Below are 17,637 nucleotides of genomic sequence, written 5' to 3' on the forward strand. Positions count from 1 at the left end.
TGATGTCCCATCAGGGGGTGTGCTGCTAGTCATCTGACCCTACTGAATCGGCAATCGTAGCCCATAGTGGTGGGGCATTAACTACAGTTCTCATAGCTGACCCGGAAGTGTCCTGCTACAGAGGATAAGTGTCTCCTTTGGAAGGACCTGGTTTGAAACCCAGGGTGCATGATGCTTGCGTTGCCAGAAGTCTGCTATAAGACCTATTTTGTCTCTGTGCGATAGCTTTTACTCACTGCCTTTAGCTTTCCCTCTGTGACTAGAACTACAGAGACTGGGTGAAATGCTGACCTTACTGGAGTCAATGAAGCCAGGGTTACACTATTTTTATGAAAAGTGGTAAAATAGAATAAAAATACAGAAGTTTAGCAATCCCAATGCTTTACTTTAAATATATTGATTTCAGGATGTTTATTTTTTACCGCTATGTAAAAGTCCTATAAAATTAGTAGGAAATTATAACCCCCCTTTTCTTGATCCAGTCTAAATAATTTTCTAGAGAATTTTAGCTCTCTATTGAATGCTATAGGACAGTTAAAATAAAACCACAGAGGATCTCATTCTCTATTAAATTCTGTCATTTTTTATACTCATTTCAATAGGATTGTATTCAATGTTTACACATCTTATTGGTTATACCCACATAGAATTTGATGGGACCTATCCATTGACATAATAAATAGCAGAGGCAGGGATTTGCATAAGTGCCTGAGAGAGTTAGGACCCACAACTGATTGCATCTCAATAGAAGCTGAGTACCTAATTCCTTTGGGTCTTTTGAAACTCAAACCATAGTCTCTTCAATGTGTTTCTTCTCTTCTGAACCAGCAGCAAACAGAAATGGGCTTAAGTCACGAAGTTCAAATGTGCAGACTTGGATCCAAATCTGAATGTCACAGATGTTCAGGTACATTGTTATGAGATAGACCCAAGTTAAACAGTTGAGACCCAGATCTCTATGTCTACCATGTCTGGGGTATTTGGATGTACAGTTACAGTTGTGGCATGTCCTTAGTACTGAGCAATTTGAAAATGAAGAAGAAAACTCTTCCTCCAGCCTCCCAGGCATCAATCTTGGAAATTGACCTAGACAAATTTGCACTGGAAATAACAGTGTATAACAGTGAGAATAATTAATTCTTGAAACAGGAATGGTTGTGATGGATACTCCATCTCTGGTACTTTTTACAGTAAGATTCAATGTTTATATATTGTAGTTCAAAGAGGACCTATTTTGGGGTAATTCTGTGGACTGTGTTATGAGGGAAGTCAAACTAGATGATCATAATGGTTCTTTCTGGTCTTATAATCTCTGAATTCCATCTCGTCTATGATCCTGCTATAATCAAGTGTGAAAACCAGAGACATTTTCTATTGTTTCCTTTTGACATGTCTCCTATGCCTGCATACGGTTTAGCTTCCAAAGAAAGCTCATATTCATTGGGAGAAAAAAAACCCCTCCAAGTCTCAGCTTGATCCAGCAAGCTCAACTGTCATAGGACAATATTTTCCTATAGATACAATATTCCCACAAAGGTTTAAGCATAGAACATTTTGTAATAATTTGTCCAATACTCAAAAGTGCTTCTTTGCTTTTTTGTGTGCCCTGTTGAGAGATTTATCACTGAATTCCTACAGCTGACATATTCACACATTGCAAAGGTAAATTTTCTAGGGCAGGGTTTTGATTTTCAAAGCTTACGCTGCTCTTGCTGAAACTTCTTGCTAATATGCCAACTTTTCAATGGAATAGCTTATGAATAAAATTGATAGTGGAGCTGAAAAGCACCCAGGTCTATGTTTCTTGGCATAGGATGTAATTCAGGTATTGTATATTTAGCAGAATATTTTTTAATTGAATTCTGAATGTGTTGCTTAAGAAAGGTGTCAGATTGAGATCCCAGGATGCTGGTGTCCTATATTTATATAGGAATAGGTCCATCAGAGATAAGGCAATACTGGACTCTCACTCAATAATAACCCAATCCTGTAAAGATGATGAACACCCGTAAATCTCATTGACTTTAAAATGAGTTAAGGATGAGCAGCATTGTTACAGTAGCCCGCAATATGCTTGCTATTCTTTCAAGAGTGGAACCAATCACTTGACCCCACATGCTTCCAAGCCAATTGGGTCTGGGTAGAATCTAGTCACTGTTGATAGCTCTGGGATTCTAATGCTCACATTCAGGCTCAGACATGTTGTCGGATGCCCTTTCTTGAGATGCAGAATACCAGAGTTCAGGCTTAGTAGACCCTGAAATCACTGCCTCTGAACTTCCAAGCTCTTGTGCTTCCTCAGAGATCCTCCAGAGCTGTGGGCACTCTGGACTTCCTCCTTTAATCCCCTCAGAAATAAGGAACAGCAGCTTAGCAAAGGAACGTCTTAACCACATTGACTTCACTCTTAAAACACTTGAGTTACAAACCTCTGAAAGTAACGAAAGTCCTGAGATATTCCCCCGTCCCAGGTTTGTACTCGCTCCTCTTAAGAGTCTAAGATTTACCAGATGTTCAGGCTGGGTAGAGTCCCTCCTACCCTCTTTCTCCTGCAAATCCTTTTTACATGGGGTGATATTCAGCCCCCTACAAACAGCAGAAGACTGCTGATGAATAGGCCTCTTTCTCTGTGCCATATGCTCAAATAAAGACATTCTGGATCTACAAGACATGCTTGCCAATCCAACTCCCCCGCCTGCATTCCCCTGTGTACAAAGACCATTGTCCCATGAGGGTAGACCAGAGCACATCCAGCTGGTGCTCACAAGAAGCCTTCAGTGATGTAAGAAATACTGGAAATACTGATGCCAGAAATAGTGGAACACGGTTTTTAAAAACGGCTCTTCTGCAAGATTTGTGCAGACTCAACGCCAATGTTCCCACACACGATGCAAACTGAGTTCATCATTTGGTGCCTTCATGCCCCACCTTGCCACAAGCTCTTCTTGGAAGCACTCTGTGTCTTCCAGATTTGGGCCTTCTTGCCCAATTCATTCAAACACTTAACCACATGCGCAAATGCAAGCCCATGCTTAAAGGTGAGCACATATTTAAATATTCTGCTGAATTGGTGGGAGAATTAACTAAGTAAATCTTCTGAGTCACTATGGCACCATAACCTAGCAAGATGCTAGGTGTTGGCTTTTGAATGAAACATAAATCCAAGATCTTGGCCACTGGTGGCCATTAAAAATCGGATATAATTTTTCATAATAAATAAGGATGTCAATGCCATGTACCGGCAAAATCCCAATTCAGATAATGAATTGCCTGAAAATTCTCTCTTCCTTATCCAGCTGCACATAATACAATTTGTCCTAAGCTTTGTGTGTTTCATTACTATAGCGTCACTAAGTATTATTCTTGTTTTGTTAGTTACACAGCTGTAGTACATAGTACATGAACTGATGTCTATGGATGCCAACCCATGCCTCCCTCAAACATGTAACAGGGGATTTAACCAGTGTTTCCAAAGAGTTCTGAGATCCTTAGATGGAAAGGTAAAAGTGCAAAATGCTATTAATTAGTAAGATTTTACTAATACTGTAGTAGTTTAACCAGGGATTTCTATAAAAGGTCAATGCCTGGTAGCCGCAGTGGTGCTGGGTTCCCCATATTCACTAGGGCTTTTGGGCAGGACACCATTACAATGCTACTATATGTTCTTTTGGCACACAAAAGGGTGCCCACTACAATGCGCACCTCACCGAGTATGGTCCACAGCTTTTATCCTTTGGTCATTCCCTAGCAACTATACCTTGACATGGTGGGAAGCCTTGTGTGTTCCAATGACCCATCGTTGTTAGGTTGTTGGCCCACCACTCAACCCCCAAACCAATCTTCATAAAGAAATAAAATTAGAAAACCAACAAGACAGTCATTCCAACACACAGCATAATAGACAGAGATAGTGGAGTCTTGACCATATCTTAAGTGTAGTCTGATGGTACAGGAAGATTTTAGAATCAGAGGTCTCCTCTTGTCTAGTGGCCCAGAACCTGGGGAGTTGCAAGGTACAACTTTTCCAAAGCTTTAGCTCAATCTACACGCGTTAGGACCACTCCTTGCCCATGGCCCATGTCCTAATGGGAAGGGGTGGGGAGGAGGTAGAATCATTGCTCCAGAACTGCTATCACTGACCAGCAAAACTGTCTATCATATGTGTGGGATAATACTAATTCTTCCTAAAGAGTTCAGCAAATGGTGTACTTCCTGAGAACTCACAAAGGTACATTGTTGAGGCATGGTATTTTCTAGTGCTTCTTCTGAGATAGCATGGCTGTACACCACAGCATGGACAGTAATTAACATGCATTATGTGGTCCACAGGGTTAGGAAGGTCTACATCCATTATGTGGTCCACAGGGTTAGTGGCTTCTCCGCTCCAACAAAATCAACTTCCACTCCAACCCAAACTCTTTCTTCCTGGAGCTCTTGTCATATGTTTAAAGACAAACATTATAGATCATAGGTTTCAGAGGTAGCAATGTGAGTCTGTTTTGACAAAAACAAGGAGTCCAGTGGCACCTTAAAGACTAACAATTTTATTATGTCATAAGCTTTCATGATTTGCAACTCACTTCGTCAACTGCACGAAGAGAAAATCTTACTCTTTAAGGTGCCACTGGACTCCTTGTTGTTTTTTATTATAGAACATGTTGGCTTAAAGAATTTCACTGAGCTAGCACTGTGCACATCTGTGCTTGCTCATTCCTTCAAATTATCACACAATGACTTTGTAAGTCCACATGAAAATAAACCTTCCATTCATTGTCCTGTCATTCCATCATCTATTGAAGAGCTTGGAGAACTAGTCACAGTGACTAATTTATTCATTGAATTTATCCATTCTCTTTCTGCCCTATGTTAGGTGTGCACAAATCCCCTCTTCCACAAATTTGTTCATCTTGCAAAATTGCATGTGATCAAAATGGGATAAAGATTCTGCCTATGGATTGCTCCCTAGCTGTTTGCTTTGAATATTTGCTATTTTATTCCACAGGTCAGATGATATATTTTTGTTCTCAGATGGCAACTACTAGAGCTCTGTGTGTGTGTGAATTCTTTTGAAGGGAAATGAAAAATTACCTTTCCGTAAGAAGCATTGAAAGTTTTAGGAATGGTGCTGCCAGAAAACTTGTTCATTAAAGTATTTCTAGAAAGAAGACCCAAAAAAAACCAGTGAACGTGTGTGAATACTATTTGTAGTAGTCATTCAGTCATATGTAGTTTTGAAATTGATGAAGTTCTTTTCCCCATCGGTAATTATTGATGTCACTATTTACTACTACTGTTTACTAGATGTACTACAGTTTGGATAAAGTAATATCTCCACCAATTTGCAGCTGTTTGCAAGAGAGCATTTGTACAAAGAACAAGATGACAAATAAAAAATCCAGAAAAATAAAAAAAAAGTCTGAGAGAAACAAACTAGTTGAACAAATAAGCTGGACCAAGCAACAGTTCTAAAAGCCAAAGTCTCAAATCTTGTAATTGCTCCTCCATTTTTACTCATCCTTATTCAGGCCATTGACTTTAAAAAGCATTTTGCCAGAGTAAAGATGTGAGTATTATGTAATGGGCCAAATCCTAAAAAGATCATTCTAATAGGAGTAATATTTAACTGAGATTTAAATAATACATAGGACCTCAGTGGAAGTGTTAATATGGGACTGTGGTGTCCAACACTATAGCTTCTAGTCACATGTGGCTATTTGGCCGATTAAGTGTTGCTAGTTTGCTATAGCAGTAGCCACTACAGTGGCTATTGCTCCAGAACTGGTTGGACTCTATGGATATGGGACATCGGGGCAAGAATGAAATATGTGGCACAGCTTTTAAATATAATTCAAGTGAAGTCCAAAAGGAGGCGTTATGGGGATATATGGCTATAGAGTTTTCAGTAAAGCATATTTTGGAAGAATCTAGGAAGCGTACCATAAAATCAGATTAGAAAAAGCAATGGAGGGAAAGGATGCAGAAGAGAAATGGAAAGTGTTCAAAGCTGCAAAATTAATTTGTGCCCAAGAGTAATAGTGGCCATCTGGCAATACATACTGAATCTGTACACTGGGAGAAGGGGAACAACTGTTTGGATGCAAAAAGAAAGTGTAAAAAACATCAAAAATATGCAGAGTAAGGACAATCAGAGGGGCTCTCAGAAGGTGACAATAAAATGAAATAAAGTAAAGCTGAATGAAGTATGAAGGAGAAGAAAGGAAGGATTTTCAGTAAGACAAGGATAATAAGACATTATATCTCCATGAGTGAGAGCTCACTGGGAGAAAGCATGGCCTCTAAAGACTAGCACACATCATTTGTTGCTGGAACATTTAAACATCAAACATTGCCAAGGTATCAGGGACAAATCACCATCTCTTTTTGTGAAATATGACAGAGAGAGAGTCAGAGAGAGAGAGGGTATGTCTACACTACAAAGTTAATTTGAACTAACAGCCGTTAGTTCAAATTAACTTTAATAGGGGCTTGTAGGAGGGTGGAATGGCCACCCTCTGAGCCGGAGGCGGAGGAACCCCTCTGGGAGCCATTTTGGGGCCAGCCTAGCCCCGCCCCCTCACCTGACCGGAAGTCAAAGGGCGGGGCTAGGACTATAAGAAGGCTGCCGCGGAGCTCAGTAGGGGCCCAGCCTCCGAAGGAGCCGGAGGCCTGTCTGGAGCTCCTGCCTGGGGAGGCTAAGACCCAGGCTAGGCCGCCTGCAGCCACCTTCCCGCAGGCCGGCCAAGGCTTCCCTGCCCGGGCTACTGAGGCCTGGCCAGGCCCGCCAGCAGAACCACCCACGGACCCAGAGGACGGGACCGACCCGCTGGACCAGCTGGAACCTCGATGGGTACGGGAACGCCGGGGCCGGACAAGTCCGCGGGACGCTACAGAGCTCCGACCTCTTGACCCCTGGGTTGGGCCGCCTGGACCCTGCTGGGACGACACCGGCCTCGACTCTTCCGATGGAACTGATGGAGCTACAGGTACCGGGGAAGGGGGAGGTGAGAAGTGGCCCAGGGGGTAGCTGGGCAGAGAGCCGCCCGCAGCCAGCAACTTACGGGCTGGAGCCCTGCTGAGCCAGTCGCAGCTGCCCGGCTGCATTCAGGGCCCCTGGGCCGGGGTGCAGTGAGGCGGGTGGGCCTGCACCTCCTGCCCCCCCCCCTTACCGCGGCTGCCGATACCCTACCGGGCCCACTCCTGAATGAGGAGCTCCTACGAATTTGGGTTGGCTGGGCCGCCCTGCTCGAGGGCGCGGGTTTACCTACAGTGCATCTGGGACCGACCGTGCGTCGGGTGGGACCTCTTAAAGGGGCAGGACTAAACTGGGCAACCTGCCCTGAACGGCGCGATCATAGACTTGCTGGGAGGGGCGAACTTATCCCTCCGCGGCCCGGACCTGGTGCAAGTCCGGGCACGCAAACGATTACCTCTCATCCCGACCTGAAGGAAGGTGGGGAAGAGGCTTGTCTCCGGCCCCCGGAAGGGGGGAAAGTCTTTGACTGTTGTGGATATTGCCGGAGGGCAGTGTCCTGAAAGGGATCCGGCCACCTGCCAGCCGTTGTAATTCCCCAATTCGACGGCAAGTGGCGCGGTGGTGAGCAGGAAGTCGCCACAGGGCTACACATACAAACTGCTAGTTCGAATTTAAATGGAACTAGCGGAGCGCTTAATTCGAACTAGCGGAGCGCTTTTTTCCTTTTTCCTCTTCTTTCGAAAAAACTCCCTTTTCCCCCTGCTGCCGATGAATTTCATTTGGTGACCCCAAGTTCTTATATTGTGGGAATAAGTAAATAACTTTTCCTTATTCACTTTTCCCACACCAGTCATGATTTTATAGCCGTCTATCATATCTTTTCTAAGATGAAATGTTCCAGTCTTTTTAATCTCTCCTTTATGTAGGACCCATTCCAAATCCCTGATCATTTTTGTTGCCTTTCTCTGAACCTTTTCCAATGTCAATATATTTTTTGAGATGAGGCGTCTGTACTGCACACAGTATTCAAGATGTGGACATATCATGGTTTTATATAGAGGCAATAAGATATTTTCTGTCTTATTCTTTATCCCTTTTTCAATTATTCTTAACATTCTATTTGCTTTTTTGACTGCCACTGCACACTTAGGGTATGTCTAGACTACATACCTCTGGCGACAGAGGCATGTAGATTAGGCTACCCGGCATATGAAAATGAAGCGGCGATTTAAATAATCGCCACGTCATTTAAATTAAAATGGCTGCCGCGCTGAGCCGATCAGCTGTTTGTCCGCTCAGCATGCTAGTCTGGATGCTTTGTGGTTGACATCAAAGGCATTTGTCGACCACCCTGTTATGCCTTGTGGGATGAGGTTTACCGGGGCGGTCGACAAATGCCTTTGATGTTTTCAGAGAACTATCCACAATGAGTCCAAGATCTCTCACTTGCATAGTGGTAGACAAATTAGTCCCCATCATATTGTATATATAGTTGGAATTATTTTTTCCAATGTGCATTACTTTACGTTTATCAACATTTAATTTCATTTGCCATTTTGTTGCCAAATCACTTAGTTGAAGTGCTTGCTATATGGTGATTCTACCTAGGCTATATAGGAAAGTTTACTGTCAAAACCTGTGGCAGAGTAGTACAAAGTGTCTGCATTATCCTGAGAATCCGGTGCTTAGACTGTAAAGGATTGATTTGATGGAACTGAAGTACATGGCTTCATTTTAAGCACAGGCATAAGCACTTTGCTGAATAGAAGTGGGACTTAACCACATGCTTCACGTAAAGTTTGATTAATTTCTTGGCTGAATTGGGGCCTAAGACAACATGGTGAAATTCAGATTTGAATTGCTTATCTATCCATATAGGCTTTTAAGGCTGCAGTATGACAGTGGAAAAGAGGCATTAATAAAATAACTGAGAGATATGGGTACCTTTTTAAAAACAGTAGAGAGGATATCGTCTCAAGGCTGGTCTACACATGAAGCTTCTATCAGCTTTCTCCCAGCATAGACCTAATCCCCAGCATAAACAGGGCTAAGTCAATGGAAGAATTCTTCTGAAGACCTCGTGCCCACCCCTTGGGGAGGTGGATTAACTACAGCAATGGAAGAACCCCTCCTGTCTTTGTTGCGAGTATCTATACTGAAGCTGCATCTCTGTAGCTATGCCACTGTTTTAAATGTCTCACAGAACAAAAGGGATACACAGTGGTCACCACAGTAAACTGACATTAAAAAGAAATTCCAAGGAGTCTCATAGACTCATAGATTTAAGGTCAGAAGGGACCATTATGATCATCTAGTCTGACCCCCTGCACAGTGCAGGCCACAGAATCTCACCCACCCCTCCCAGAATAATCCTCTCACCTATATCTCAGATATTGAAGCCTTCAAATACTTTGAAGACCCCAAGATGCAGAGAATCCTCTAGCTGTGATCTGTACCCCATGCTACAGAGGAAGGCGAAAAACCTCCAGGACCTCTGCCAATCTACCCTGGAGGAAAATTCCTTCCTGACCCCAAATATGGCGATCAGCTAAACCCTGAGCATGTGGGCAAGTCTAGATACATAGTCATAATCACTAGGGCTACATGTACACTGCATCTTAACAGCAAGTCCGTTATTTCGAAATACAACAGGCTCGCTATTCCAACGTTCCTGTAAATCTCATACCACAAGGAGTAAGGGACTTTTTGGAATAGTGGGTTATTTCAAAATTTGGCACTGTGTAGACGGCACCAAGGTATGAAATAAGCTATTTTGAAATAAAATACGCAATTTGCATAGCTCAAAATGTGTATCTTATTTTGAGCTACGAAGCAGTGTAGACATAGCCTAAGAGATGTTTAGAAATATCATTACCAATACTGCCAAGAGACAACTATGAGAAGTAATTTTAAAAAGGAGTTGGGTACATAATTTGAGGAAGAGGTGTTATAAAATAAATAAGTTAAGTCGAAGGCCATGCCTATACTTATCATGCCAGAGACTGATCTTCTGGCATTCAATTTAGTGGGTCTAATAAAGACCCACTAAATCAAACGCTGAGAGAGGCTCCAGTGAGAGCCGGTATCCCTCGCAGTCGCAAGGAGTAAGAGGAGCCAACAGGAGCATTTGCTCCAATCGTCCCCCCACTGTGAAGACAGCACCAAGCTCAGCTTAATGAATGTTGACTCTGCTATGTTATTTACATAGATAAAGTTGCATGCTTTATGCCAACCTTCTGAGCCTAGTATAGACCTGGCCTAAGGAAAGGACAGGATCTGTAGAGCCATACAAATCCTCAGGTATCTGCATCTCTGAATGTAGATGCGGAGAGCTGCAGCTCATTTTTGAGGCTATGGATGCAGATGAGAAATACACATTTTGTATCCTGAACACTGCAAATTTGTGGATATCCGCTTTATATCCATGGGTATCCACATCTGTACATGTCAATGTGGATATTCGTGGATCGATTTGTGGATACAGATGAGGATACAAATTTTGTCTCCATGTACGACTCTAAAGATTTGCCTCTTTCCATTTTAAAATCCCCTAGACTGTGTCATGAATGGCTTTTTCATGAACTTGTAAGTAACGTGAATAAATGTTTCCTTGTTCTTTATCTTAACCTAAATATATAGCTTGTATTCGATTTCTTCTTTTTTTAAGAAGTCAGCATCATGTATTTGTATACCAGAATGCATTTTGGTCAAATGCTACATCCCCCTTTTCCATGGAACACAAACAAATCCTCTTTGTGGACACAAAAGTATATCTTTCAAAAGTATAGCTTTTCCTTTTTTTTATTTTTTACAGGAGGAATTTGTGCAAAATCTGATTATCATATAAATTGCTTTCAAAATAAAATGAGTTAAAAAGAAATAGCTGCTTTTGACTGGCCCTTTTGTTGTTTATGTCTTGTGAAATGAATCCATCACTCTGACTCTTCTATCCTGTTATTCTAATTTAAAACGACCCCTTGCTTCTGAACCAAGTTCATGCTGGTGAATAAGAGAACTGTGCTAGCCTTGTTGAAGTTGTCACAATTTTGCTTATCCATGGGATTAGTTGAGGGAACCACATTAAAGTGAAACATAAGTGGTGTAAACAACTAGTAAGACCATTAAAGTGAATGAGACTGCTCTTGAATACAGTGGTTGCAGGTCTGGGCATACATAACATAATGAACATGAATTTGATATGCCAAATGAGAGCACACTTCAGTATTTGTCTTTTTCAGATGGAAGAATATTAGGTCAGATTATACAGACAATTACTATTCATGAATAGGTGCATATACTGTCAGTCCTAAAATTTAATTTTTCTGGAGAATAAAACAGTGAGTAGTCCTCTCTCTCTCTCTCTCTCTCTCTCTCTCTCTCTCTCTCTCTCTCTCTCTGTGTGTGTGTGTGTGTGTGTGTGTGTGTGTGTGTGTGTGTGTCTCTCTCTCTCTCTCTCTGTGTGTGTGTGTGTGTGTGTGTGTGTGTGTGTGTGTGTGTGTGTGTGTGTGTGTAAGTAAAATTGGGAAGTCTCCCTTTTTTCTCCTGTCATGTGAAGAAGTGAGTTTTGCCCACGAAAGCGCATGATAATCTATATCTATATATTTGTTACTCTCTAAGGTTCTCTAGGACTATTTGTTGTTTTTTAAAGTTACAGACTAACATGGCTACCCCTTTCAGACTGTTCTGGAGAATGGTTATTTCTTAGAACTGGCAAGGTATTGTAGTGCAAATACTGGTTGAAAATAGGCCCATACCAGTAATAATTAAAAGTATTTCCCTCCTTACCAGTTAATGTGTTTGAACATTTTAAAGAATGTATGAAGCTCTATAGGAGCCCTACATGTTTATGCTTTGGTCATCTATAATAGTATGATCAGAACCATTAATTGTGTGATGCGTTACATTTATTGGATTGAATCCATTTCAGCTACATTTGATGTTTCAATTATTTGAAATGTTGCTGTTTAATGTTATGTGTATTTGAAGTAAGGGTTGAATCAAGGTAACTTTAAATAAAAGAATAACTTCTGCGTAAGGGTTGGTGGCAATGAAGATTTTGCTAGACTTTTTGCTCATGTCGATGGATACCCTTGGGCATCTCTGCTGAACTTGCCTTTGAGTTCTGGCCAGTATTGTTTATGACGGAAGTAGAAGAGCTGAACAGTTTGATTTGAATGTTGCCCATTGTCAAGTCGTAAGTGCTCTCCAGAATTGCTAAGAAGAAAACTCAGCTGCAAAAAGGAAGCAAAAGTTTACTCTTAATCTTTCAGTGTCCTGTTGCTAAGTTGTATTTCTACTTTTCTCTTTCTTGGGGGCATCCCTGAGTATATGTGGATGGTTCTCTTTAACATTAGTGGACCAAATTTTCAGGCATCAGTTTTCAAACATAGACCTCTAAATCCATGCCAGGCACTTGTCCCTGCTTCCTCTGGGTATGTCTACACTACAAAGTTAATTTGAACTAACAGACGTTAGTTTGAATTAACTTTGAATTAACTTTGATAGGCACTACACTTAATTCGAACTAGGTAAACCTCATTTCACGAGGACTAACACCTAGTTAGAATTAAGTAGTTCAAATTAAGGGCTGTGTAGCCACTTAATTCGAACTAGTGGGAGGGTAGCCCTCCCCAGCTTTTCCTGGTGGCCACTCTGGGCACCACCAGGGAAACTCTTCTGCCCCCCTCCCGGCCCCGGAGCCCTTAAAGGGGCACGGGCTGGCTACAGTGCCCATGCCAGGTGTAAGCCTGCCAGCACCCAGCCAGCAGACCCTGTACCTGGCATGGCTCGAGCCAGCCACCTGCTGCCACCCAGCGAGTGGCAGCAGGACTGGGAACAGTACAGCCCCATGGCTGGGAAGAGCTGCCAGCTTGTGGCACTGACTCCTGGGATTGGCAGCACCACGCTCCTTTCCTTTGGCTGCAGGACCTCCTGAGAGCAGAGCCTGCAGAGCAACAGATGTCAATGTCTATCTGTGGCTAGATGATTGCCTCTGCACACGGCTCTGCATGCCAGTCCTGGAAGAGGCCAACAAGCTTCTATAGACCCCCGGGTGGGGGACAGTGGCTCTATGCACTGCCCCTCTGTGCCAGCATCACCCTTGTCAGCTCCCTTTGGCCACAGTTCTCTGATCTGTGGGGGGCAGTTCTTGCAGGTAGGAGCAGTGTGCCGAGACTCTTGCTCCCAACACTCTGCCACACACACAGGGCCAAGATGACGCACAGGGAATGGGCTGGCACTGTGGAGCTTTGAGAGGCAGAGAGCTGTCTGAGTGCCAATCACAATCAACGGGGAGATTCTCCAGGATCAACCAGTCAATAGTGATCGATGAGTATAAGTTTTTGTGTGTGGTAGGTGTGAGGTAGTCTATGTTGTATGCAGTGCTGAGCATACTTTCAGCATTCAAACAATATACAACATAAATAATACACCAGTTGTAATAGCACCAATAGGAAGATTTTTGACTCTGTGACCTTTCACATACCTGCAATGAAGAGTAATGGTAGTTTGAATTAGGAGCTTTAATTCGAAGTACACGTGGCACAGGCTAGGTAGCCGCGGGCAGGGAGTCCGAACTACCGGGCATTTAAAAATGGCGGCACCTGGGAACATGTAAATATAGCCCGGGATATTTTAATCCCGGGCTTCATTTGCAAGTTCGAATGACTACATTAGCCACCCTAGTTTGAACTAGGGTGGCAGTGTAGACATACCCAAAGTGAATTGGCATGACCATTATATAACAGAGGGATACAATGAAAAAAGTAAACAAATTACAAACTAACGAATCAGCTACATAGAACAGAAGGTGGGGGCGAGGGGACAAGGAAAAGACAAGGAAGGAGGAAATTGCTTTTTGTAAGAGTCAATGAAATGGCTAATCTGGAGTTACTATGAATATCAAAACGTGGGGAGGTTGTCTTTGTAATGTGTAAGGTAATTATCATCTATATTAAGGCTCATTCACAACGTGTTGAATTTTAGCATAAATAAAAGTTCTGAAGTCTCCCTCTGTAATTTGGTGCTAAAGTCTCTTTGTAGTAAGACACATGTTGTCAGGTCTTTAAGGAAATGGCCAGTTTGATTAAAATGCTGACTGACAGGTTTCTGTGTGTGGAGATGTCTGATGTCTGATCTGTGAGCATTGATTCTCTGGTGAAGTGACTGACCAGTTTATCCAATATACATCACTGAGGTACATTGCTGGCACATAATGGCATATATCACATTACTGAACATACAGGAATTGAGCCCTTGATCATATAACTGACATGGTTAGGTCCAGTGATGATGTCTTCAGAGTAAATATGTGGACAAAGCTGTCAATGATGTTTGTTGCAAGGGAAAGTTCCAGGGTTAGTTTTAATGTGGTATGCCCTGTGGTTGTTGGTAAGAATCTTCCAGAGGTTAGGTGGTTGTCTGTAGGCGAGTATAGGTTTGTCACCCAGAGTCTCTCGGAGTGTAGCATCCTGTTCAAGTATAGGTTGTAGGTTACAGCTAATACTTTGGATGGATTTGAGTTGGGGGCTATAGGTGATGACAAATGGTGTCCTATTGTTGATTTTCTTGGGCCTATCTAGCAGTAGCTGGTTTCTGGGTATTCGTCTGTCCCTTTCAATCAGTCTGTTTACTTCCCCTGGTGGGTAATTGAGTTTTATAAATGCTTGATAGAGATCTTGAAGGTTTTGGTCTCTGTCAGTGAGATTGGAGCAGATGCGGTTGTATCTAAGGGCTTGACTATAGACGATGGATTGTATGGTGTGTCCTGGATGGAAGCTGGACGCATGTAAGTAAGAGTAGCAGTCAGTGGGCTTCCTGTAGAGAATGGTATTGATTTTGCCATCAATGATTTGTACTGTGGTGTCCAGGAAATGGATCTCTTGTGTCGAATGGTCTAGACTGAGATTGACGGTGGGTAGGTTGTTAAAATTTCTGTGGAATTCGTCCAGTGTTTCTTGACCATAGGTCCAAATTATAAAGATGTCATCGATGTAGCGTAAGTAAAGGAGGGATAATAGGGTATGGGAGTTGAGGAAACATTGTTCTAAGTCAGCCATAAAGACATTAGCGTACTGTGGGGCCATGCGGGTACCCATGGCTGTGCTGTTGATCTGGAGGTATAAGTTGTCCCCAAATTGGAAATAATTGTGAGTAAGAACAAAGTTACATAGATCTGCTACCAGATTTGCCATGGTAACCTCTGGGATAGTATTTCTAATCACTTGTAGTCCATCTTCATGTGGGGTATTGGTGTACAGAGTTTCTACATCCACGGTGGCAAGGGTGGTGTTATCAGGAAGGTTATCGATGTTTTGTAATTTTCTCAGGAAGTCAGTCGTATCTCAGAGAAAGCTAGGAGTCTTGGTAACGTAGGGTACGTCTAGACTACAAGCCTGTTTCGAAAGAGGCTTTTTCGAAAGAATCAAAAAAGCTTCTTTCGAAAGAGAGCGTCTAGACTGCAACCACTTCTTTTGAAAAAGCAAGCTGCTCTTTTGACAGAGTACCCAGGCAGTCTGGTTGCTTTCTTTCAAAAAAGCCCTGTTTGCATTCAAGAATGCCTTTTTTTGAAAGAGCACTTTCAAAAAAATGCATTCTTCCTTTTAAATGAGGTTTACCACGATAAAAAAACCCACCATATTCTTTTGATTTAATTTCAAAAGAATGCAGCGAAAGTCTAGATGCAGGGGAAGTTTTTTTGAAAAAAGGCCACTTTTTTTGAAAAAAACCCTGTAGTCTAGACACACTCATAGGGTTTGAGGAGGCAGTCTATATAGCTGGATAATCCAGTAGGGAGTGTGCCAATACCTGAAATGATGGGACATCTGGGGTTTCCAAGTTTATGGATTTTGGGAAGCAAATAGAATAATCCTGGTTGGGGTTCAGAAAGTATGTCTGTGAATTTGGTCCCAAGTAGAGGCAGGGAGTTCCTTAAGAAGATGGTGTAGTATCTTTTGGTATTCTGAAGTGGGGTCAGAGGAGAGAGGTCTGTAAAATGTGGTGTTGGAGAGTTGTCCAGCTGTCTCCTGTTCATAGTCTGACTTATTCATAATGACCACAGAACCCCCTTTGTCAGCCATCTTAATTAAAATGTCAGAGTTGTTTTTGAGACTCTGGATAGCATAGCGTTCAGCGCTGCTGAGATTATATGTCACTTGTTGTTTGTACATAATGTCAGTCTGTTCATGGTTGCAGAAGCATTGAATATAGAAATCCAGACTGTAACTATGACTGTCAGGTGGAGTCCACATAGAATTTTTTTTCTTTTGGTATTGGTCAGCTTGATGTTCATTGATGACTTGGAAGTATTCCTGTAGATGGAGGCAACGAAAGATACGTGCGCCGGGATATCAAATTCAGATCATATGAAATATGAATGTGACAAGTCTTCATTTAACTCTGAAATCAATAAGGCTGGAGGAGAATAGAGTATTTCATAATATTCCAAAACAATTGCCTCAATTCTCATATCAATGTAATTATTACAATAACAAAATACTGATCAATATGAATTCCAAAATTTCTGGCAGATGCCATGCTTGAGAATAATTAAGTTCATTTGAAAATCATTGTAAATATTTTATTGGCTTCAGATGAAAACTACATTTTATGGAGAGGCATAACCTGTTTTTTTTTAATTTCTGAATATTTTAGTCTACATATTCTCTCTGAAAGCTAGATGCCATTTGAGCTTGAATATTTTAGCTAGATAAAAAGGAGTATAAAATACACATTGACAGAGAACTTTCCTTTTACGTTATAACTGGGAAGGCTCAAGAGTGTGAACATAATTCCTGTAGTATATATTCAATGCATTGTAATCACATCCTCATTTTTCATGCAATAAATTAGGAGAAAATGGCCATAAATTATGATACCACTTGTTCATTCTTGGAGGAGTATTTTTCTGAAGATCTGGTAACACTGACTACTGGTAAGGAAATAAAATGGCTGCCTTTGGACTTGAAGTTAATTTTCAAATCAGCAAATTTGAAAAGTTTTGAATAATTGCCTTGAAGTGTATTTGTAACTGGTGATTTGGTAATTGTCATGGTTTAGCTTTTCATGCAGGCTGTTCTTCATCTGTGAAGATTTTATATACGCATTGTTCCATCTGTTGATTTGTAAAGGTGAAAGACAACTGCTGGATGGCATAAAATAACATAATCGTTTTGGGGAAAAACCAGAGGTCATAAGTCTCTGGAGATCATCTTTTTCCCAGTAGAAAATGTGGGTATAAAGTAAATGATTGCATTTTGTCTTTGTGATGGGGTGGATCAGGTCCAAAAACCTCTTATGGGAGACTTCATACTCTGCCACATCCATCCCTAGAAAGGAGTAGTGGCAAGGTCCTCCACACAAACTAGAGTGGCTGCAGGGGAAGTAGCCAATCAGGGTTCAGGCAGGCCATATAAAAGGAGCTGCAGACCAGCACAGTAGTTAGTAGCTGGTTGCTGCTGGAGAAGAAAGGACTGCAGGCCTGGCTTCCTGGAAGTGCAACAGGACCATGGACAGCTCAGTATAGTCAGAAACCAGTGAAGTGAGATGCTTCTGGCTGATAGGACTGAGTAGGGGCTGAGCATGGAGAGGGCTGCAGGAAGATAGTGTCTCCAGTAAGAACGCCCTCAGGATACAGCCCCATACTAGGCTACTTAGAGTAAAGCGCA

General features: G+C 42.0%; 1 pseudogene; it reads right to left on the reverse strand.

Moving 5' to 3' along the window:
* Positions 1–784: 784 nt before the first annotated feature.
* Positions 785–16,221, reverse strand: LOC149523503 (uncharacterized; annotated as a pseudogene).
* Between the last annotated feature and the right edge of the window lie 1,416 nt (positions 16,222–17,637).

The sequence above is a fragment of the Pelodiscus sinensis genome, chromosome 16 (genome assembly GCF_052426305.1).
Source record: "Pelodiscus sinensis isolate ZL-2025 chromosome 16, ASM5242630v1, whole genome shotgun sequence".
NCBI lineage: Eukaryota > Metazoa > Chordata > Testudines > Trionychidae > Pelodiscus > Pelodiscus sinensis.